Source organism: Cydia amplana, chromosome 15 (assembly GCF_948474715.1).
Source record: "Cydia amplana chromosome 15, ilCydAmpl1.1, whole genome shotgun sequence".
In the NCBI taxonomy this organism is placed as follows: Eukaryota; Metazoa; Arthropoda; class Insecta; order Lepidoptera; family Tortricidae; genus Cydia; species Cydia amplana.
The window spans coordinates 5,744,709-5,769,604 of NC_086083.1; the positions used below are offsets into that span (position 1 = coordinate 5,744,709).

The 24,896-nt window shown below is 37.3% G+C and overlaps 1 pseudogene; it reads right to left on the bottom strand.

The window, feature by feature from the left end:
• Positions 1–748: 748 nt before the first annotated feature.
• On the bottom strand, positions 749–3,051 carry LOC134654716 (uncharacterized; annotated as a pseudogene).
• Between the last annotated feature and the right edge of the window lie 21,845 nt (positions 3,052–24,896).

Here is a 24,896-nt window from a genome sequence, read left to right on the forward strand (position 1 = left end):
ACAAGGCCGTATAGAAGAGCAAGCTGCTGGTGAATAATCCTGGCTACGAGATTATGTCTGTGCAAGTACTCGCCGTTAGCAAGATGAGATCAACCGGAAATAATATGCCTGAGTGACTCTCCGGGACGGCGGCATGCCCGACAAATGTCGACCGTACCGTCCTTCAGGATATATTTCCGATAGTTGTTGTTGTTTATTATTATTATTATTTATTTAGGCTCACAAAACAGGTTACAGTCATTGCGTTTACATGCATATAGAGGCAAACATCGTTCTGAACTGGACTCTAACCCTAAATATGTGTGCACATTAAGAACAAAATTTACATGCGATAAACTTATGTATATGTATCAACTATCAAATGTATATATATATATATATATATATATAATATATATATATATATATGTATAATATATATATATAATATTATATACCTACTTGCGGCGTCAAAATTACAAACAATAGCTAACGATAAATCATGTCAGTAAGTCAGTATTTAGGAACAAAAATAACTAACTTAGGTATTTATACCTATACCTACGTAATTACACGCAACTAACAAAAATCAAAATTCTTGTAGGGCCTTTTAGCTGCATTCTGGACATGAGAAATCTTCTACATCGTTCTTAGTTAGGCCAACACATTCTTCGTGGAACCATGAAAGACAGCCAACGCATTGTCTCATATCTGCGACTCGCTCAACTTTACAAGCTCGGCAATACCACAGTTCAGTCGTTTTTTTTTTTTATTTGTCTGTAGTTTTAACATTTACCTGTTTTTCTTTAATCTGTTTTACGATTTTCTGCTTTTGAGTATTTTTTTCAGTATTGTATCTTTTATCGGTTTCATTTATTTTAGTATTCCTTCTGCTTCTAGTATTTGGTTCAGTATAGTTTCTTTTATCACTTTGGTTAATTTTGCCATTTCTTCTGCCTCTAGTATTTTGTTTAGTATGATCTTCTTTATCATTTTTGTTCATTTGGTTGTTATTTCTTCGGCTTCCAGCATTTTGTTTAGTATTATCATTTTCGTACGTTTGGTTATTTTTTCGACTGTCAGTATTTTTTCCCTTGGGTTTTGATCCCTTTTCTTTCTTTTCTTGGACAGCATCAAACAAATCTTTAGTAACTTTTTGACCTATATAATTAATTGCTTTTCGCCTAGGTTTACTTTTAACGGTAGCAAAGTTAGGCGTTGGTATAAGTTCGTGAAACGGAGACCTCTTTTGTGTGTTCTTATTAGCTTGTGTTAAATTTGATAGTGGTACATCATCAGAATCATCAGAGTTATGATCCTCTGTTTGGATAGGTTGTGTCTGTTGATCTGTGTGAGCAGCTGTTGCAACAAATGGTTCTAGGTTTTCTTCTCCCGATTCTGATGATGTATAGATCCTACAGTTCTTGGCAGAATAGCTAAAGTGTTTATGCACTGCGTTTATATCAATATTTTCATCGTCTGAACTTGATGTAGAAGAATTGATCACTGGTCTTCGTAGGGAATTCTGTCCTAACCCAGATGTGCCGGGAATCGGAGAACGAAACACTGACATCCTGTCCAACATATTATTATCTGTTGTTGTAGGTTGTTCCGCAATATCATCAATTGTAGATTCAGAGGAGGAACTGTAGTTAACCAATTTCCTATATGCATATGTTGGTGTATGATTCTGAAGCTGAAGGGGAGATGGAGATAAATATCCAGACAACGGCTGAGGCAGAGGCTGAGGCTGTAGTGGACTTGGTGCAAGGCAAGTATCAAATATATCAACATTTTCAGCTATTATTGATGGCGACATGCAACCACTTTCTTCACAATCCGTGTCCGAGTCATTATTGTGATGCACAGCTGAATCTCCAAAGTCAAAAGCTGCTGGAACAACTGAGTTAGAACTAGTTTCATGCAGAACAGGCCGCTGAGTGAGGATAGAAGGTGCAAAAGCCTCTTCAGGAATAGCATTTGGATTATAGGGATGAAGCCCAGTAGCTCTAAACCCGTTTTTTATATTGTCTGGAGTTATACACTTAGACCATACTTTTGAGAAGATTTTGTTAAATCTTGCCTTCGTAAGCTTGCGGTCTGGATGACGATATGCGTACAGTAATACTTCTTCGTCCCAATGATGCTCGTACGATTTATTGACCGATTTATCTAATGGTTGCAATTCGTGTGTGGTATTTGATGGTAAACAATATAATACCATGTTGTGTTCATCTGCAGCATCCACAATTCTAGCATCAAGGTGAGAAGCAGCTCCATCAAAAACTAGTAAACATTTCCCGGGCGACTTATATTTGCCAAGATGATGGATAAATTCAATGAACAACTCAGTAGTCATGGACCCTTTTGGTGCCATTCTGACTATAGTACCATCAGGCAAATTGTCGTTGAATTCCGGCTTTAACCTTTTGCCTTTAAATAATATCATAGGTGGAACTGAATTCCCTGAACCGTTCACGCACATAGCGATTGTTACGTTTTCAGCATGTTCCTGTGCGATAAAGTGCGGCAGCCCTTTTCATCCATATTATATAGACGTTCTGGATGTTGAGGAATATCTAACTCATCATATATATTTTTGATCGCAGTAAAATGTTGTTGCACTATGTATTTATTTAATTTTTGAGCTCTTGCGGAGTTCATAAACTGTGCCTTGCGAACAGAAATTGCAGGATTTCGTTTTAAAAAATTATTTAGCCATTTTCTACCTGCGATGCATTTGTTGTCATTGAAAAAATTTGGTATTCCATGCGCGACACAAAATAAGTAGGCCTGCTTTCTTACAATCTTGCGGGTCAACGGTACACCTACTTGAGCCAGTCGTATTATTCGTCTTGCTAAATCATTTTCTTGGGCGTGAGTTAGTGTTGTTGTACGACCAGTTCTTTTTTTGTCATTTCCAGATTTTAAATGATTTCTTAAAGTTCTTCTTGGGATACTGAACGTTGCTGCTGCTTTGCGTTGTGACATACAGCGCTTTTTTACAGCTTCAATGGCCGATTTAAGTTGTTGTTCAGTCCATTCACCACGTCGCTTCTTATTGGTTTCCATTTTGTGAAATCTAAAAACAAATCAAACTTCAATTTTAAGATATGACATTAAGTTTCCGATCCCTTTAGTATTTGGCGCCATGAAAAGTATTAAAAACATTACATTGATTTAACCAAAGATCTGACCCACAAAATCGAAATCGCTAAACTATGCATCGTTGAAGAGTTCTGTTCTGATTATCATCAACAGTTCCCCTTCATCAAATGCGACAGTTTTTAATAAAAATGCTTGATTTTCTGATGAAAATAAAAAAATCCCTATACGCATGCCTTTAAGATTTGAGGAGTTCCCTCGATTCCTCATGGATCCCATCATCAGAACTCTAGCTTGACAAAAATGTGGCTTAAAAACTTAACTTGCTTAACAAACAAAACGAAGAGGACAAATTGCCAAACGTGAACTCTGCCTCGTTGAAGAGTTCCGTTCTGATCATCGTCAGCAGTTCCACTTCATCAAATGTCACTTTTTTTGAATGAATATGCTTGATTTGTTGTCAAAAACACAAAAATGACTATATATATGCCTTTAAGATTTGAGGAGTTCCCTCGATTCCTCATGGATCCCATCATCAGAACTGGGTTTTGACTAGGGCTCGCGGTCGAGTCCGTGTTTCGTTTACACGTTTCGAATACCCGTTTCCGAATAACACGTACACGGTTTTCTAGCCCGTTCCGCACGTGTAATTAAGAAACGTGTAATTAAGATCCGTCTCCACGGATAAACGGGTATTCGAAGAAACGGATCTTATTTACCCGTGGCTCCGGACACGTCCTTGACGAGTAGCGAAGGAACGGTCCGGCGTGCTTAAGAGCTACAAATGAATAGATTCAGGACGAGTTTCTGTCATACTTTACCTTATTCTGTGGTTCATAGAGTCGAAATTCATTAACGGTTTACAAAACCCTTTTCTGAGCAGGTAGTTTTTGCATGCAATGTTGCAATACGAATAGAAAATTAGAAATACAGTACCTATACCTATGCTACTTATCGAAGTAGTATTTTATATAAGACTTAAAATACTAACACTTTATTGTTTAGCTAACGAAAAAATGTTGCTTTAAAGTAAACATTCATTTAAAAGATTTACCATATTATATATGGCCAGATTTTATCGTGTACCGTCTTTACCAGATGGTAGACATATTTACCTACGTCATGGGAGAAATTTGAATCCTAAACGAAATGAAGGATTTTACAGTAAAACCGCAAGTCTAGCGAGGGACTCTAAAATAGAATCCTAAGCTGAGTGAGGGATTCAAACGTTAACGCTCAAAGTGGAAATAATTTTGCCAACATAACACACATAATGTTTTTCACATCACCTATGAGGTAATTGTTATGTTTGACAATATTATTTAAGGTAGTAAATATATAGTATTAAAAGTTAAAAATTGTGTCTTAGAATAGAAAAGTGCCGCTTTGATCCCAGCAAGGAAGAAATAGCCCTCACCGGAAAAGATGATGTGAAAATTTTATTTAATTAGGATCATCGAGGTCAGTAGGTAGGTATATATACGTCAAACAAAGGCCCAAAATTGACAATATTTATTAAAATGATATACTTAATTCTATCTAATACCCTATAAAACATAAAAAATATAAATATGTGATTAACAAATGATAAATCAAAAAATGTCCTGAAATGTGGTGTATGTATAATCAATAACATAGTTGTATATTAAAAATAAGTAGGTAATCTTGGGGAACGTATATAAATAAAATATAATATTTTAGTTCAAAAAGCTGGAAAAAAAAATATATGATTTAAAATCAAATATTAGTACAAGTAGGTAGACTACTTATGTAAATGATTACATAACACTTTAAACTCTCGCGTTTTGTACACATATTTAATTACACAAACGGGTCTAACGCGATATAATTTCATTGTTTTTACCTTTAATTCCGTTGTGGTCACGTCTTTCCGTGACCACAGCTGGTGCAACTCAGCTGAAACGTCGGAATTAAAGGTAAAAACAATGAAATTATATCGCGTTAGACCCGTTTGTGTAATTAAATAAATGATTACATAATAAAATTGAGATCAAAATGATATTCATGTAAAAATTAAAACAAGAGTATATCAAACATACAAATCTCGTAGCGGCAATATCTTAAAACAATTATTAAAATCATACACATTATTAAAAAACAATAAAATGCTAACTTTTAGTTTGATATGTGAACAAATCACAATCAAATCAAATATATATACAATATTAATTAATAACACCTTTTAATTACAATATTTAGTTACTTTTAATTACAATATAGTGCCTCATTGTTTGGCTAAGATCCAAATTGACTTAAATAATTAGGCTTAACTATATTTATTACAAAATATAAATATCTACCGAATGCAAATTTCCATCTGATTAAAAATATTTTAAAATCATATTAAAAAAAACTAATCTTACTAATCTAAGAATTTTTTATTTTGAAATAAAAATACCAACAGCGACACATTATTTGGATGTAAGCAACTTCGTTTGGCAGTAACTATGTTACCTGTAGTCGAGAATGTTCTTTCGGAACTTGCCGAGGTTGCTGGAATACACAAGTATTTTCTTGCAATTTCTGCAACCACTGGGTATTTGTTTTCCCGTAACTTCCACCAATAAAATGGGTCCATATCGAATCGGATTTGTGGTTCTGCTAAGTACGAATTAAATTGTTCAGTTGGGTGCAAATTTGAGTAACACGTTTTTTTATAAATAAATTCCAAGGCAGTTTTGTTATTGTTATTTTCATTGCCTTCATTGGCTGACTGGTTTTCGGTCTGTTCAGGTTCCTCGATAGGTACACTGTTTCGTAATTTGTCACGGACTTCGTTTTTTATCATTTCTTTAGCGTCCTCATTTTCATCGCACAAATCTTTATACCGTGGATCAAGTAGTGATGCTATTTGTCGGGCATTAACACGACTGCGTATATTCCAGTTTAAATGAAATCGTTCATTAAGTTCGGATTTGATGATGTCTTTGACGATTCGGCTTGTTTCAGAATCATTTGGTTCATCATTCAAATGATTTTTTATTACCGTGTGAAGCAGCGGCCGCACCATTGAAACGGGTGAATTAATGTTGTTACAACTTGCAGTGGCTTCAAAATCTTCACTATTTCTTCAATCAATAGCCACTCCAATTCGAATATTTCCAAACGATGTGCCGTACTAGCTGGAGTTCTGGTGCGGTCGTTTAACACATTCATGACTGGAATCCTATTAGTAAGTAGGCGATCAAGCATTTCGTATGTGGAATTCCATCTCGTTTTGCAACTTTGTATGAGACAAAGTGTTTTCATACCTAATTGTTGTTGCATTCCCTCTAACGCTTTAGTCGCCAGATTAGAATGGCGGAAATGTCCGACAATTTGACTAGCTTTCGTGCATACGTTTGCTACGGCTTCTGTAGCCAAAGACCTGTTCACTGCCAGTTGAATGCTATGCGCAGTGCACGTTAGGTTCTTTTTTTCTAGGACTTCTGTGGAAGAAACGGCGTTTACAATGTTCGTTGCGTTGTCCGTCACCACGGCTGAGACATTTGATGTAATGCCCTACTTTTCACTTATTTCATTTATTTCTTGAGCGATGTTATCCGATGTGTGTCGTTCTACTAATTCATGTGTACTCAAAGTCATTGACGTACAATTCCACACATCGTCGATTGTGTTAGCAGTGCACGTTAAATAGGACTCTTGGGTTCGTGATGACCATATGTCTGCCGTACAGGCTATACATTTTGCTTTGGATAGTTTATCCTGTATTTTTTTCTTTAAAGTTTCTGATAACAGGCTTAACCTGTGTTTTAATGCGTCTTCTTTAATTATTTTATATCCAGGCTCAACTACAGCCATAAACTTCTGAAACCCTTCGCTTGCTGTGAATGATAAAGGTTCACCGCAATCATTTTTGCTAGAGCTTGATGAATGTCTTCTGTTCTTTCAATGCTACATGTCATCCGATCACAAGAATGACTTTGACGGAAACGTCTTCGTTTATGTGGTATTTCTGCGGGTTCGTTCTGGTCACTAGTGCCAGGGCCAGGACTGGCAGTTTGATGCGCATCGCAAGGCTCCGTTTCGTCGACATTTACGGATGAATTTCTGTAATATTAAAACGTTAAGTGGTTATTTTTTAAGAACAACACTCTCACTCTTTTTAATAGCTACAGGGAACTACTGTTATACATGTAACTAAAAAATAAAAATACCAAAAAATGGTATCTAACGTTACTAATCCTAAAAACTTACATATTTTTAAATAGCTTCCTATTTTTTTATATTATTTGAAATACAATTATAAAAAAAATATATAGCCGGTCAAGCAGATCTTGTCAGTAGAAAAAGGCGCGAAATTCAAATTTTTTATGGGGCGATATCCCTTCGCGTCTACATTTTTCAAATTTGCCGGCTTTGTCTACTGACAAGATCTGCTTGACCAGCTATAATTAGGTATTTATATTAAATAGCAGTTTAGTAAAAAAACTATTTAGATACATAAGCAAAATAGTTAAATAATTGTACTTACTCAGCGGTCGAGAGGGTTGGTGATTTATGGTGAATTGTCAATAAATGTTTTCCAATAGCTCCTGTCGAACCACCATTACAAGAAAACTCGTTGTTTGCCCGGTCATTGCATAGCGAGCAATAGGCTTTGTTGCCGACTCTTGTGGCAAAATTCCACACCCAACTTCTTCTCATTTTTCAACAGTTAATAACAACGCAATGCAACGCATTAATAATATTTAACAACAAAACAAAAACAATTAACAAAACAACAACAAAACGATTTTAACTTGGAAAGACTGTATATTCCGAATTGACCGACTAAGTGGCGAACTGGAGTCAAATACTAAAATACTAAAACACAATTGGTACATATTTTAAAAATCTTATTTATTTCGTGTTCATTCTAATTGTTTTTGCTCTCCCTCTTATCATAGAAATATGCTTGCTAAAAATGCGACTACAAAACAATGGGAATCTTCTTAAATTTTTGCCGCTGCATTTGTTGCAATTTCATGTGCAGACGTGTTCACCTTATTACAACGACATAAAGCTTATAATTGGTTGTGACAGTTCTGATACTGGTTTGGGAACCTACTTGTTTTCGGCGATATCAAACAAAAGGGTATTGGAAAACAACACGTTCTAATCTAATGAATAGAACACCGCCGGCCGGCATTTATTACCTGAACACTAGTGTGAAAGTGACCCAAGTGAACATGAATGATTACCAATTTTGAGATCTATGTCAATGTATTTAACAATATAATCGCAAGGTAACCAAGGTATTTGTTTTTAAGGCTCTCGTGTGAAATCCTACGTTTCGAATGCCGCTTGTGTGTACTTTTTTTGAGTCGTTGGCAGATTTGCTGTTTTCGCGCAACAGTAAATTGATAAAAATAATGACGATGTAATTCATAAATATGTATTTTCTAAACTGTTATTTTTAACTAATATAGGTGGTAGTATTTGTCTGCATACCTATTCCTCACGAAACTATTACATCATTATATATAAAATGTGTTTTTGGGTTGAAATATAATATGTAGGTAATGAAATTAGCTTAAAAACAATAATAGTAAAAAAAAATTATGTTCTAAACTACGGACAAGTAGGTTTAAAATTAAAAATGTTGACAATTTAGAATAGGGACACCCATTTTGTCTCATATAGCGAAATATGTTACATCAAAAGAGTTAAAAACCATTTAAAAAAAATTCATACGCCAAATGAGTTCATCTGTAGTCAACATTCAATACTACACCTACTAGGTTTTGCTGATATTGTTTCGGATCCGTTCTGGCCGGTGTTAAGTACCCGTGTAAACGGAGATACGTGTCTGAGAAACGTGTCTTGGGAACGTTTATTGGAGACGTATCCGGATCCCGGCGGTTCCGTGTAAACCGTGTTCTTAGCACCGCCGGGCTTAAGAACACGGGTATTCGTTTCGGCGTGTAACACGGATACCGGGAGCCCTAGTTTTGACAAAAACGGGACCAATCTGTATGCATATACATACAAACAAAAAAAGAATTTTCAAAATCGGTCCAGTAATGACGGAGATATGGAGTAACAAACATAAAAAAAAACAAAAAAAAAACAATGATAACCTCCTCCTTTTGAGATTTATAAAGTCGGTTAAAAAAGAAATGGCCCATTGTCATTTTATGATCCAATTAATTATCATATTCCTAATAAGGCCCATCCCGTCGGGCTATCTTGGGAGCCCGTGTGGTGGGCCTTTATAGGCACTTCTCTCGGCAGCGAGAATTATTTCTATAAAATGAAAATAAACAAAAAATATAAACAACGCTTACCTTCATAGGAATGTCCTTGAATGTTAGGAACTTTGTATCAAATAGGAATACTAAAACAGTTCGTTTTTTTTAAAGAAACACTAAAAAGTATGTGAGTGTGAGGTTATAAACAGCAAGCCATTTGCGACGTGACTGACAAAGTGTCAACCGCTACAAAGATGGCGGCATCTACCATTTGACGTGAACTTGCAGTTATGTCTATGGCACTAACCGAACATGGGCGCGAAATTTAAAATCATTCGAACGGTTGTAAGTATAAAATTTTGAAAGCGGGCCATCTTAGGAACTGGGCCATCTTTGGCGGAGGTACCTTAAACGGCACATTCTGGTAACCGGATTATAATAAGACGTATTATTTTTGAAAATTTGTAGCTGGATTATTCTGTGTGAGGGGTTGCGTGTATTTATACGTGTAATTAGGTTAAGTTGCGAAAGGAGAGAAGGACAGTCAATGTATGAGTGAATTATTTTATATAGATACAATAATTCGCTGCATTGTCTCCGCGCCGACAGACATGGTAAGTTGAAATGTCTAAGCCTCCTGGAATACGATCTATATGCGCGGCCAAGCTGGGATCTATAACAAAGGATATTAAGGAAGCGCTTTTGCACCCTTTCTAAGCGATCAACGTGAATTTTGTAGTAAGGTGACAGATTATAGATCCATATTCCAGAACGCTTCTTATTAAAGAGATGTAAAGGATTTTGATTGTTTGAATGTTTTTAAAGGCCCGGGAGGCTCTAGTGATAAAGCCTAAAAGGTTATTGCAATTGCCGATCAATTGGTCGTAATGATAGTGGAAATTTAATTTTTCGTCGAAGTACACTCCCAGGTCGCGGATTACCTCCTTGCGATTTATTGTGACGTTGTTAAGTGTATAGTCAAAAGTAATTTTATTTTTCAAGTTTGTGAATGAGATCGTGAAGCACTTGTCTGTGTTTAAGTACATCCTATTTCTGTTGCACCATTCAGATATAGTCTTGAGATTCTGTTGAAGCATTGTGCAATCTTCAGTATTCCTAATAGTAGTAAATATTTTGAGGTCATCCGCATATAAAAGGCAAGGACAGGTCAACTCATCGACAAGGTCATTTATATAGACTACAAATAAAAGCGGGCCCAAGTGCGAACCTTGTGGTACACCAGACGTAATGGTAACGGGCGTAGAGAGATGGCCCTTGATATTAACAAGTTGACTTCTGTTCTCCAAGTAAGACTTAATCCATCTCAGCAGATTACCGTGAACGCCATACCCCTCCAGTTTCCTGATGAGAATAGAATGATCTACCTTGTCGAATGCTTTTGAGAAGTCTGTGTATATAGAATCAGTCTGTATTCTTTTAGCAAAAGCACTGCAGAGGTAGTTCTTGTAAACCAATAAATTGGTAATAGTAGATCTGTTTTGTACAAAGCCAGTGGCTAGGAGAAATAAAGGCTTTTTAAGTGTGAGTAAAAACAGCTGTACACTACGGATTCTAGCAATTTTGAAAAAGCAGATTGATTTATGGATCGGAATGATAAATGCAGTTTTCCACATATCTGGAAAAGTACCGTTTGATATTGATTTATTGAAAATAATGGAAAGAGGAGGGCTGAGTTCATCGACACACTTTTTTATGAATGACGCAGGAATGCCATCAGGCCCAGCCCCTTTGTCACTATCAAGACGGTTTATTTTAGCCTTTACCTCATCCACATTGACCCGAGTATCGCAAAGAGTAATATGTGGATAGTGTGCATTAGAAATAACATAACGTACATACATCAGCTGGTTTCTCAAAGACGGAGCCAAAGTAACTGGAGAACATTTCACAGACTTCATTTGTATTTGACGATACGATATTGTTATACTTCATCGTAATCGGTATCGAGTTTGAACCCTTTCTATCGTTGACGTACCTCCAAAAGTGTTTAATATTATGTTTAATGGCGTCTTGTACTGAGTTTACATATGAATTATAACAATTATCTATCATTTTCTTGCACCTAGCCCGTAATAAATCGAACGTGTCGTAGTCTCGAGGATTACCATATTTTTTATAGCGTCTATGATACTTCGATTTCTCTTTCAAGGCCTTTATTAGACCACGACTAAACCAACACGGGAAGGTATTAGTTTTTACTCTTTTTGAAGGCGTGTTATTTCTGATAATTTCGTCCAATACACAGTTTACAGTGGAAAGTATGTACAGCGGCATTTATGTCAGAATCAGATAAAAGTTTCTCCCAGTCGACCAATCGTAGCTCCTGGCGAACTTTTTCATAGTTACATTTATTGAAGTTTGGTTTCTGTTGACTAAAAGAATTGATACATTTTGGAGGCAAGATGACAACATCAATATCTATTATTAATGGTGGATGATGTGCATCAGTCCGGCTTAGAGGAGCTGCGCCGTAAACGCTGACATCATTCATACTCGATAGGACAAGGTCTAAAAATCGATTATTATTGTTAGGGATGTTATTGTGCTGATTTAGGTTGCATAAAGATATGGTTTCTAAGAGTAGTTGAGATTTTACGTCTTGAGGTGAGGATGGTTGCATAATTGAAGAGTTATTAGTCTTAGTCCAGTTGATATTTGACGCATTAAAAAAATCACCGATACAAATAAATTCTTGGCATTCAGCGTTATTTTATTCTGGGAGCACCAATTACTCAACCTATCCAAGTCGTCTTGGAGTAGAATACGATCAGTAGAATTTTTAATAGGTCTAATAATTTTAAGGTCGTCAGCGTAGAGATTAGGTTCGGAATGTTCACAACAGCTCACTATGCTGCTACTTTGCTGTTATAATACCTACTTTGCTGTTATAATAGCATTTGACTCCAGTTACAAGCCGAGAATCATTGATCTGTAATAAATAAATAATATTCCCAATTACATTAAAAAAAAAACTGTTTCATATTGTAGTATGTCTAGGTACAATCTTTATTATGTGATTCTTCTTTGAGGGTGTATACCTCTGTCTAGGGATTTATGAATTAGGTTTGACATATGAAATATTGCTAGTTTCTTCTTATGCGGACTCTACTGTCCTGTACTGGCTGTACTGTGTTCTACTTGTTTTGAACAACTCATTAACCGACCTAATTATTTGGTCACATTCCCTATACATACACTCCATACGTTAACTGTTCTCACTAATTTAAATTAGCATTTCTTATCTCTTGTACTCCCCATGTTTTATATATTCATAGATCTCTTGGTAATTCTGTGGTCGTGTAACGTTTTGCACTTTCATCACACTTAGCTTTTTACGTTATTTATCTGCATATGTGTCCTCTCATGCTGGCTCGGATGCTGGACGGCTGAAAACATGTTGATACATCATTATTACCTTTAACCAAGAATGCTAGGTTAGGCAGTGTAGTGAGCTGTGACCTATTTTGTTGGTAAGTTGTACGGTTTAGGGCGGCACTATTACCGTACTCACGCCGTGGCTGCTGTTGACGTTCCTTGTTTATGTTATAGGCACCTCTAAAAGGTTTCCTGTAGAAAAATTCTTTAGGACGCATATATAATAATTGGCCTGGGTCAGTCCTCAGAGTGCAGCAAAGAAACGCTACGGCGTTCCGCGCGCACCGAATAAACAGCAAACGTCGAAGATCGCGAACAAGGTCGCATCGACATCCCATATGGGCCCCAGATCCAAGGACATAATTAAAACAAAACAGGACAGTTCCACCCGAAAGTAACGAAGTGAATAAATAAACTGAGCGCGATAATTCTTTCCTCCAATTTACACAAATGTTCTCTTCTGGACACAGAACCTATTAGAAGGCTTTTTGGCCCTGACGCAGCAACAGCATGTGATTGTGTAAATGGCCGTAGTGTGGTTTCAACCCATCGTGCCCCACATATATGTCCTTTGAATTGTATATGCGAGGCCGAAGCACGAACCATCAAGTTCTAAGAATACTCTACGGCGTTTGGCAGAAGCGTCAGCAAACGCTACGATTTTTTTCATTGTCCCAGTTGTGTTTCCACACGAACCGACGTTTGATGACTTGGCCAAGGAGTTATTTAAAGCATAGCAATCACGGACAACGTTTTGTGTCAATAGCTTTTTAGAGTTTCTAAAACCGCACCTTTGGCGTCATATGGCATTACTGAATGTTATTACCTACTGTCAGTGCATAGCTGTAGGTCTCTATGTTATCCTGAGTTACTTTGGTGATGGCAGGTACTTAGATGATGGCAGGTACTTTGCTGATGGGGTTTTTATTTAACTATGCACAGAGCGTAGTTGGTTGTATTAATAATTAAAAAAAATACTCCGTTCCGTTCAGTGGCTACACCAGCCAGCAGTTCTGCTGCAAGGACGCAGAAGCGTCGGTCACACAAGAGAGGGAGGGACGGAGAGGCTCATCGAGCTTGCTCAAACTCACGCGCTGGGACGATACAGGCCGTCGGTCAGAGGCGTAGGCTACGGGACGCTAACGACCTCCGGCCAGACAAACCTGTTCCGAGCCAGGACGTGTATTCGGGCCTACTCGTGTACTCCTTCCATCATCTGCCGCCCCGGCATGCTCAACAGACCCTCCTGCCCGAGACACCGGTGAGCCAATAATACAGGTGGGGAGTGTGGGGCGTGTGCAGTCAGGAGGATCGGGATTGACGGGAGTGGTAGAACCAGACCGAATACTAGCATCGTGCCCAGTGTACATGGAAGATAGATAAATACTAGTGTAAATATATACGAAGGGATTGTGACTGCCATTAAGTTGTATTCCGTATTTTTTTTTTTTTTTTTTTTTGTCTGCGGCAAGACTATCTCCAGTATATAATAGGGTTTCTCACGCAGGTAGATCTCTCACTGGTCTGTCGCTCTCGTCAGGTTCGGACTCTGTGTCTGTCTCTGGTTGGTTGTAAATCTCAGATACTTTTTTCTTGATTAAATCTCTATTCTGAGCTATGGATTCCCAATAGGATTGACTCTTATTGGTGTAGCGGGTTATGTCATGGTTGAGTGAATCAATCCATGTGAAGATAGGTCTACCTATCTTTCTTTTGTTTTCCCTATAGTCCAGGGCTGCATGTAGAAGGTGCGGCTTGAGTATGTGTCCATAGTAGGAGAGCCTGCGCACTTTAATTATCTTCGTGATAGTCTTTCCTTCAAGGAGTTCCTGAATTTTATGTTTCGGAGGGTTGTTGGAAACCCCTAGCATTCCTTTAAGTATGTGCCTTTCATACTTTCTTAATAGTCGTGATCTGTTGCCGCTTCCTCGCCTCCTCAAAATCCGTCTTTAAACTGGTTTTGGATATATTCCTCTATTAGTTCGGCGCAAGGTGGCCATGAGTTATTAGTAGCTTTATTGTAGTCTGAAGAGAGAAATGAAAGACCTGATTTAATGATTGATTGGGTTTATTGGGAAAATCACTGAGCGGAGGTTCCTGGCTTGTCCAGGGAGCTCGCCTCGGCCGATGATCCCCCTCCTCCGGCACCGGACTCCGCGAGAAGCATCTCCAAGGCGACTCTTCTCATCTCCGGGTCCCGGACTCCCTTGGCAAGGCTCTTGAGGAAAGCGTCCCCCTCCAACGAGCTCGTGGACAGGCTCCGGTGGGAGACCAACGACCGCTTTTCAACGGAAGAGGATTCCCTGGCTCGAGCAATCTTCACAGGTAACTCCGCGGAATCAGTTGCCCGCCTCTTCTTCGCCTTTGAACCCTCCGGTGGTTTTGAGGAAGGTTCCCCGCCCTGCTTGGCGGCTCCGTCGGAAGGCTTCTTCTTCCTCCGCTTGGACACCAACCCCTTCACGTTCCCCAGGAACAAGTTGGCCCTCTCCAAATCCTTCAATGCCCGCCTCTTCTTTCGCACCCTCTCTTCCAGAAGGCTGATCTCTTTACGGAGTCCCGCCCACTCAGCAACAACCTGGACCTTTTTCGAGTCAAGGGCGTCCATTTTCTCGGGTTCCCTCTCGACCCTTGTGGCCGAAAGCTCGTATTAATAATAAAAAAAAATACTCACCGTAATTTGTAATTCTTCCGAGATTTCACTAATATTATATCCTTCATATCTTAAAGTCATTATACGGTTTCGCACCAACGATGACAAATGCCGTGAACCATGATTGCGACGGTTAAGACACGTTGTGCGATTTAGATGTGCAAGATGCAACTGACTTGAAAAACACGTGCAAGCTACGTAAAGATTGTGAACATATGACCGTTACTCAGTGGCGTAGCGTGGGTCTCGGCCGCTCGGGGCGGATGAAAATTTTGCCGCCCCCGCTAGGGCGTAAGCTATTACGTATTTCAATATAAAGAGTAATTTTAAAGATTTTTTCCCGCGAGAAGTCACGTGTATTGTGCTTATTGTGGGATACAAATAAAACTTATTACATTTTGAAAAATTATATATGTACTTCTTTTACAGAAACTCTTACACTTAACAAAACTCTTCCTTTAACTAAAATTTTATTCTTCTACTCTTTTTATCAGCAAAGTCTTTTATAGCACTGTCAATGTCGATGGAATCACACACCTCTTACTCTATAGATAATATAGCCAGATTGGTTAGCCTGAAGCTATTCATCGTGTGTCTTAAATAGTTTTTTATCAATTTCAATTTTTAAAACTCCTTTCGCAGCTGGCGTTGCTTATTGCAATTGTAAAAAATATTCTAAGCATTATTACAATAATGGGCAGAGTATCTTCTAGCTTAGATCTGATAATAAAGTTAAATAATTAAAGGGAGTCCGCATTAATTAATTTGCTTTCGTTTTCTGTGGCTGCAACGAAAGGCCGCAGTCGAAGTCTTTCCAACTTGGAAGTCCTGCTCGTCAATTTCGGCAGATGCGAAATCAAGATTACATAGAGTTTCATCTGAGTCTAGTAATACAGCCGGCGTTAGACATGAAAGTATTTCCGCTAAATTCTGTAGCTGCTGAAAGCGTTCCCGAATTTCTACTATTATTCGATCTAACGAAGTAAACAGCTTCCGTCTCAACTCATTTTCAGAAGACAAATTAGCATCTCTGGTTCCATCACCAAAAATGTGCCTTCTTGTTATGCGCCTCTGAGGTTCCATGGAAATGCCTAGTTCTTCACACATATTTTTTGCATAACTTACAGCGCCATCTGCCCATTCTTCTCGTATCTCTATCAGTACCATCTCCAAAGCATTTAGTTTCTGAGCGCAGTTTTATGTCAAGCCCCTTTGTTTGTAAATATTACTGTGCTCATTCACTTCACGTTTTGCCAGAGACCCAAAAAGCAAAGAAAGGAAAATGACTGCATCGCCAATAGGAGAGTTCCTGCGTCTGCTTTTGTTTTAAATATGGCTACACTTTATTTCCTCAGAACGTCTTAAAAGTCTCGTATCTAGGACATGAAACAAACAAAAAACATTTAATAGAACAGAGTATTTTATGGCCATCGTTGCCATGGAGGCGATTGTCACAATAAAAAACATCTGTCAAATAAATCTCAAAATATTATAACATCGCATTACTACAACATATTCAGATAAATAAAAAATACTTTCGGTTATACAATGTTAAAAGAAACAAAGTTTTCATACGCCATCACAGTCGCTGAGAACTTTACAAGAAAATTCAGAAAAAACCATGGCGGGTAGATTCCCGACCTGCTGCGTGTAATTGTGTTTTGTGGTGAATTGTGTGTTATTCCAGCCGTGTATGATACTTTATTTACATCAAACGTCAAGTTAAAAGTAACCTGGTTTCGTGTATTAATAAATATCGAAGCCTTTCTTCAAAGTCGAAGATTACGTTCGCAACGTAGACGCTATTTTGTGATGTGAGTGAGTGCATGTTTAACTGTTTTGCAATGCCGCATTGTTGTCCATTTGGATTGTTAAACATTATGTAGGTAAATAGAAAATAAAGTAGTGAAAAATCTACTAATCTTTACTTTCCCATTTATATTTATACTCGCCTTATTATTTACTTCAGTATTTAACTAGCTATAAAGTTGCTTGTTAATAATGGAAAAGCAAATTACTTTCGATGTGACTCATGTGACCCATCAAGCCATTGATTAGTGTAAAAGTGCGAGTTCATTATATCTGCTACTTGCGTTTAGTAGCTTATGTAACAAGGCCTATAGGTATTAGGTAGGTAGGTAGGAAGGGGGTGGGGGGGGGGTTAGGGGGTGACAATTGTCACAAGATTTTCCAAAGAGTTTTCAGTAAGTCTTGACAGGAAATGAGTTCTGTGTTGCAATTTCGTGACAATTGTCGTGCTTCTAGTGACAATTGCCACAAAATAAGATTTTTTTAGTGGCAATATAATGGATTTTTTTATTTATTTATTAAAATGTTGGTGGCAAACAAGCACATCGCCCGTCCGATGGTAAGCGGTTACCGTAGCCTTTGGAGGCCTGTGACGTCAGCAACAGTGATGTCGACAATTGTCGCATCTGTCACCGTGGTCGTGGTGAAATAGGGGCCAGGAAGTACCTAATAATCACAATGGTCTTAAGTGTCACAGACCCTACTGGCGCTTAAGTCCTTTATGACAATTTCTGCCTATTTTAATATGATAGTTATTTAAGTTTTATTTTAAGTTAACCTTAGCTATAAGTTTTAAATTGTTAAGATGTACTAACAAAATATGGACCATGGACCATGTTTGTCTGAAATAAATGTTTTTTTTTAATTATTAAAAAAAAAGAAACCGAATAATTATATCGAACTACCGAGTACCGAACCTCCTTACAAATGTTAATCAGAATCAGTTGAGAAATGTGATTTGCAAAGGAGAAGAATTCGGATATACGAAATCATTTTTGCCCAAGTTGAAACGGAGACCTTCGCTAACGCTCGGTCAATGATGATTTAGGTACAGCCAGCTGCAGAGGAAAGGTATATACCACCCCTGCATACAATTATCTTTGCAAGGGTGGTACCTTTTCTCTGCAGTTGACTGTACACCTATAAAAATGGTTGTCGCTGCTGTAATTTTATACCGGTACCGTACTTTATATTTCAACCGGTATAGTTTTAACTTCAAAACGAACCGGTATTGATAAATAATAACGGTACCATACCGCTTATACCGTAAAGAAAGCATGTCTCTGCTTTGCACAATTATTGTGTGGACAAAATTCTTATAATCACCGAAACATACCTACATACCTACGCACATAATGTCACTGAAATAAAACATTGTTTTTTTATAGTAAATTTATATCATACTCGATATATACACTTAACAATAACCAGGCCGCTGCGGTATTGGCCTGTAAGCTTCATCTCGGTCTCCAAATCCGCAAAAACTAGTTAGTACTAAATGCTGGTCTTGCCGTTATTCTTGATTCTTGAAGATTATCAGAACAGCACAGCATACATATAGACGGAACGTACGGCAACAAAGTAGGTGTAGACACCGTAAGACTTTCAGGTAGGTATTAAACGAATTACGCTTCGTATTAATAGGTAAGTAATATTTAAATGAATACAGGGTGGATTTTCTTTTTGGGCCAGTGAGGGCAGCTACCAGATCCCGTGCTGCTACGAGAAAACGGTTTTAGAAGACCTTCCCTCGATTTCAAATTAATGAAGATTGGCTTTTACAGATTTTGAAAAAAACATACAGGGTGCGAGGAAAAGGTCATTTTTGACAAACATTTTTTTTGATGCCAATCGTTCCCATTCCTATTCAGGATCAAAAGCTTGTATGGAACCAAAAAAAAATTTCCGGCTAGAAAAGCCACAAATCGAGGAAAACTTTTCCCATACAATTTGTATGAAAACGAAAACTTTTATTTTTCACATGCTATTTTTGTATGCAAATCGATTCCATTCCTATCCAGTATCAATAGTTTCCTAGGAGTCAACTTTCGATAATGTACTAAAAAGCCACAAATTAATAAAAACTTTTGCATACATTTACTATGGAGAAAACGTGAAATTTTATTCACAATTTTCTATCTCGCCCATCAGTCTTACAGCAATGTCTTCATACAGTATTATGATCCTTAAATGTAACAGGACTGATTGGGCAGATAGAAAAATGTGAATTAAATTTCACGTTTTCTCCATAGTAAATGTATGCAAAAGTTTTATTAATTTGTGGCTTTTTAGTACATTATCGAAAGTTGACCCCTAGGAAACTATTGATACTGGATAGGAATGGAATCGATTGGCATACAAAAATAGCATGTGAAAAATAAAAGTTTTCATTTTCATACAAATTGTATGGGAAAAGTTTTCCTCGATTTGTGGCTTTTCTAGCCGGAAATTTTTTTTTGCTTCCATACATGCTTTTGAACCTGAATAGGAATGGGATCGATTGGCATCAAAAAAAAAGTTTGTCAAAAATGACCTTTTTCTCGCACCCTGTATGTTTTTTTCAAAATCTGTAAAAGCCAATGTTCATTAATTTGAAATCGAGGGAAGGTCTTCTAAGACCATTTTCTCGTAGCAGCACGGGATCTGGTAGCTGCCCTCACTGACCCAAAAAGAAAATCCACCCTGTATATAATTCTCTAACGTAGATACAAGATTACAATTGACATCAAAAGTCATTGACGTACAGAAGTCATATACATTTTTTTAATGACGCAAAATTGATACCAGCGTAATGAAAATCAATCCCAATCAGTAAAACGAGTCTTTAAACTTTTTTCATTTTAAGCGGGTTTTGAAGGAACAAGTTACTTAAATTCGATTTTAATCGTATTGTTTCAGGATAGTTTACTGCTGTTTACGATCGTTACGACCTGTAAATAACAACAAATCAAATTTTAATTATATTTATTTACCCTATTTTTTGAAATACAATTTATCTACTGGTATACATTTTCGTATGCGTATATGATGAAATGTCTATAATAATGTCAAAAACGAGCTACGACGACGTACACGTCTGCATCCATGCAAGCCCAGCGGGCATCTGACTCGAAGAAGAATTTTGAGTGATGTCCTCAATGTATGGAAATTGTACGAAAGTTTACATTTGGGATTGAATTTCTGTGTTGTATTTGTGAGTAAAAATATAAGTAGATAATAATTTGCTAGTTTAGTTATCTAGCTTTCAAAATCACACAACAACTCAATTACTGTCAAAGACAAAACTGTAATGCGTGTTGCTCAAACGGAACTCCATATTTTGATTTTTGGATACTTTTAAGTGTCGATTTGTAGATAATTATAGGAAATAAAAATATTATGGCGTGAAGAGCCGGTACACGGCTTCTTCGTGAACAAATTTACGTATAATTTAATGCAGTTATTAAACATTTCTTTAACAAATTGATTGCACAAAGTGAGCTCTAAATCGAAAACGTCATATACCGTCCCCTTATCCACACTGCTCGACCAGTCCCAAGAGGATAGGCTCGTGTATTAAATCACCAATAATAGATTCGTCACCATTGTAGACTACTGCACTTTTCACTGGAGTCACTGGATGATTTGGTTTTTTCCGTTCTCAGATGTAGACTGCACTTTTCCCTGGAATCACTGGATGATTTGGTTTTTTCCGTTCTCAGATGTAGAGATGTTGCGTGATGTAGATGTAGATGGCGCAGGGAATTCCCACTCTGGTATGGATGTGAGTCCATCACCTCCGCACTTAAGCAAAATTGCCATCATTTTTTTGTCACCATTTCTTTCAGCAATTTCACAGGCCGTACGGCCCGCATGATTTTTGGCGTTTGCGTTTATCTTTGCCCGTTTGCACAACCATTCTGCGAGATCATCATTTTTTGTGTACACTGCCAAGTGTAACAGTGTATTTTCCGTCACCATTTCCATAGTGTGAATATTCGCTCCTAAGCGAACCAGGTACTCAATCATCATGACGGCCATTTTGCCGTCATTGCTCCGAGCCGCAATGTGCGTGCACTGCAATCCTCTGTCGTCTCTCAATGTCAGAAGACTCCGATGGGTCTCATCGAGAAATGGTTCGACTCGTTTCAAAAGAGCAATTGATCCGCTTCCTGCCACGTTTTGAAAGTAATTGCAGCCTAGTTCGTCGAGTGCGGCAATCATTTTGTTTAAATTGCAGGAATCCATTTTCAATTACAATGTTATGAGACTAACGTTGTCAATGATGTCCCCTGAGAGCTTATTTACAAAATGAACTGTATTATCTCACTACCGTCACTTTTATAGTAGCATCGATCAATTGGTTTTTCCTTATTTTTTACTCTAATCAAGTGTCTTATCATTACAGGTCAGATGTCAGGAAAGTAATTCGATAACAATGAAATTTTCATGAACAGCGTTATCGCTGGAGGATTCGTGATCCAATATTCTTTATTTCACGCGTAGCCATTTGTAAACTATTAAAAATTTTCTGCGTTTTGTTTTTTTTTCCCGCGCAAACATAATTTTTTTTACCAAAACTTTGGGTCCAGATAAACTTGAGGACGTCGGAAAAGACTTTTTTTTTGTTCGTCATGAATGTAACAGAAGTAATTAACGTAGGGCTTGCCATCATTTTTCGATAATGTGGTATTTGAAAACTATTTGGGCCCATGTTCGATTCTGTTTCATTGATGGTTTCTTTATTGTTCTGACCGTGCATATTTTCCGACTCCAAAAGGTTTTCTAAATCCTCTTCCGTTCTCACTAAGCCCAGCATGTCCCTTGGTATCACCGATGTCGCGATCCCCATTTTCATCGGACTACCGAACATCGCTTGGTAGGGAGAGCATTTGATGCCCGCATGGTATGCTCGTTTTTTCATTAAGTACCTGAATAAACTTTAACCCCTCTGACCATTTTGTAATTTCGTTCCTTTCCATCCAGGTTGTGACTTTGTGAGCATATTCTCTATGTCCTGGTTTGCTCTTTCCACCGACCCGATTGTATGAACCGTCAACTGCTGCAACTTTGCACGGAAATTCGTTATTTTTTTGAATAACTTTAGAACTGTAAGTTATCTGTATTCTTACTGGCATTGATATACTAATTTAGGTCATAACGCACTTACAATACGTTTCAAAATGCTTAAATTACTCGTAGCTTAGCTTGTAGAAGACGCCAAAGTTGTAGATAAAGTTGTAGCCCAATGCTTCAACTTTGCCTAGTAGATTATCCAAGGTAATATTTAAAGTACATGAAAAAGGCAGTTCATTGCTGAATGTATAGCCGCAAACCAAGTGCCCAATGTGAATTGGAATCACTGAAAAACCATTTTATATTATTTTTATTTAGACAGGCAAAGTTGTAATGTAATGGACCCTATAATGGACGTGGAACCGGTAATGGGACATAAAACCACAAATCCTCTAAAATAAGTATCTAAAAGTAGTTTATAAACACTGGCAATATTTTACCATAAATAAGAGTCATAGAGCTGTTTAAGTTTGAATTTTTATTAATTTCGGTTACTTTTTAAGAAATTGGCGTCAACCCAAAAGTTTTCGTGTCACCGAAAAATATAACTAGTAAGAATTCTTAACAACTTCGCTAAGAGAGGTGAGTTCATATATTAAATTGTAATTAATTATAACTTGGTGTAAACTAGAATGTGTTTTGTTAATTGCATTTACCATGAAATAAGGTATACAACACACTATTTTGTGTCTCTAGAGATGTATAAAAAATAATGGTATTTTGCCCAATCCCATTATAGGAGCTCTAAAACTGCATACCTCCTATGATGGGATAACTTACAATTTACATAATGATGCTTGCCATGGCGTAATTTCATGTTTAAATAATACAGAAGTAGGTATAATGTAGTTACGAACTATGTCAGGAAGTCTTCTCGGACTTCGGATATAGTATTTTATGCAACCGTTGTTTAAGAGGGGTCAAAAAAGGCGAGTGGCGTGAAGCCGAAAATTGTTAATAAAGACGCCACGAGTATTTTTTGACTCAGTTAAACAACGTTGCACATAGGGGTAAATTCACGATCTACGGGGCCAAAATTATTTTTGCGGTTTTTTGTATTTTTTAACGTTTTACGAAGTTGAAACAACTGTTACTTGATTTTTTTTTATTTATATGGTATTTTTTTCAAAATTCTACTGATATGTAAAATTTTGACATCTGCACAAAAGAGGAAAAAATTAAAAATATAGTAAAATGTGTATAATAATTTACTACTGAAATAAAATCAGTTGCCATACTAAGCTACAGTCTCTGCTATGATGTTTTCTTCTTCGCTTCCAGAAGAACACTCGGGGTTCGGATCGGCAGGCAATAGCAATTCTATCGTCTCTGGCAGGAAAGTACTGTGCTTTCTTTTTTTTATTTTTCTCCTGCAGCTCAGTAAGGGGTCGGAACTCAAAAGTAAGCGATTCAAAATATCCGTGTTGCAGCTTTCTCTCGTAAACTTCCTTGCGAAATCAAGTCGATAAGATCGGAAATGCTTGTTACGTGCTTCTGCAGCTTCTTCAGTCAGCTGTCCAATGGGTAGTAACGCATTTTTTATAATAACAGAACCATGGACTAGTGTCTTATGCATCGTGGGCGTCATCCGTATAATTTGACATATAGTTCTGCTGTTTCCTTTGCGTAACTGTCATATTTTTCAGAGTCAATTTTGTGGCCACTTGATATCGTCTCTAAAATTACATTTAATCTATATATCAGCTCGTAACTGATTCCAGTTATATCTGATGCTACTTTTGGATCATCAAAAAACCTTCTGCTGGTGTTTCCATCATTAGTGTTGCCGAAATTTGCCTTTGGCATATCTACCAACAAGCCAGTTTCGTTATGAAATCTTGTCGGCCTGGTCGGTTTGCTGGACTTTCAGCAACGGGAATCGCGAAAGTGCCTTCTAGCCAAGAATGATTGTTTTTTATGAATCTGTCTTCTTTATAATGAGCTTTACTCCATATAGTCTTAAGTTCTGACTTGAAATAAGCAAATTTGCTTTTAAATAATTCTATTTGATCATTAGTGCAGCCTTCACTAGATAAAAGTTGATCTCTTAAGGAACACAGTTTTTCTTCCAATGTAGGTAAATTTTTACTTTTGAAGAGATCAAATATGTGTTTTCTAGTCACGATCTTCATTCCTGACGTATTTGGTACATCTAAAACAAATAAACATGTCGATTAAACTCAATACAAAAAAATAATAATTTTTGAGTAAAATGACGAATTATTTTTAAAGTATAAAAATTATGATTTGGCGGATGCATGCGGAAGGTTTTTTTTTAAATTCTAATAACCAAACAATAGACTATAACATGCCATTAACAATTCTGCTCGATCTCACCCTATTGTATTACTTATTAACGAGTGAAGTTTTTTTTTTGCGAAAAATGACGCTCAAAAACAGTCTCTCTTTCAGAGCATTAACCTAGCCTTAAAAACAAATAAATAAAGCATATTTATATATTTGGTTATAAATTACTAACCTGCTGTTTCAGAATCCATGATTTTTTTTCACTCTTGATCACTTAAAAACAATAAACCACACCTTCAAAGTTTTGCTTTTCTAAGAGCGCCGAGAACAAGTAACGTACACGAAGTGACACGATCAAATTCCGACTGACGTGAAACGAATTAGAAAGTGCATACGAGGGTGGGGGGGTTGTTATCTAGCCGCTAAAGGGTCCTCTACCGCAGGTAGCTGTTATCGCAGAG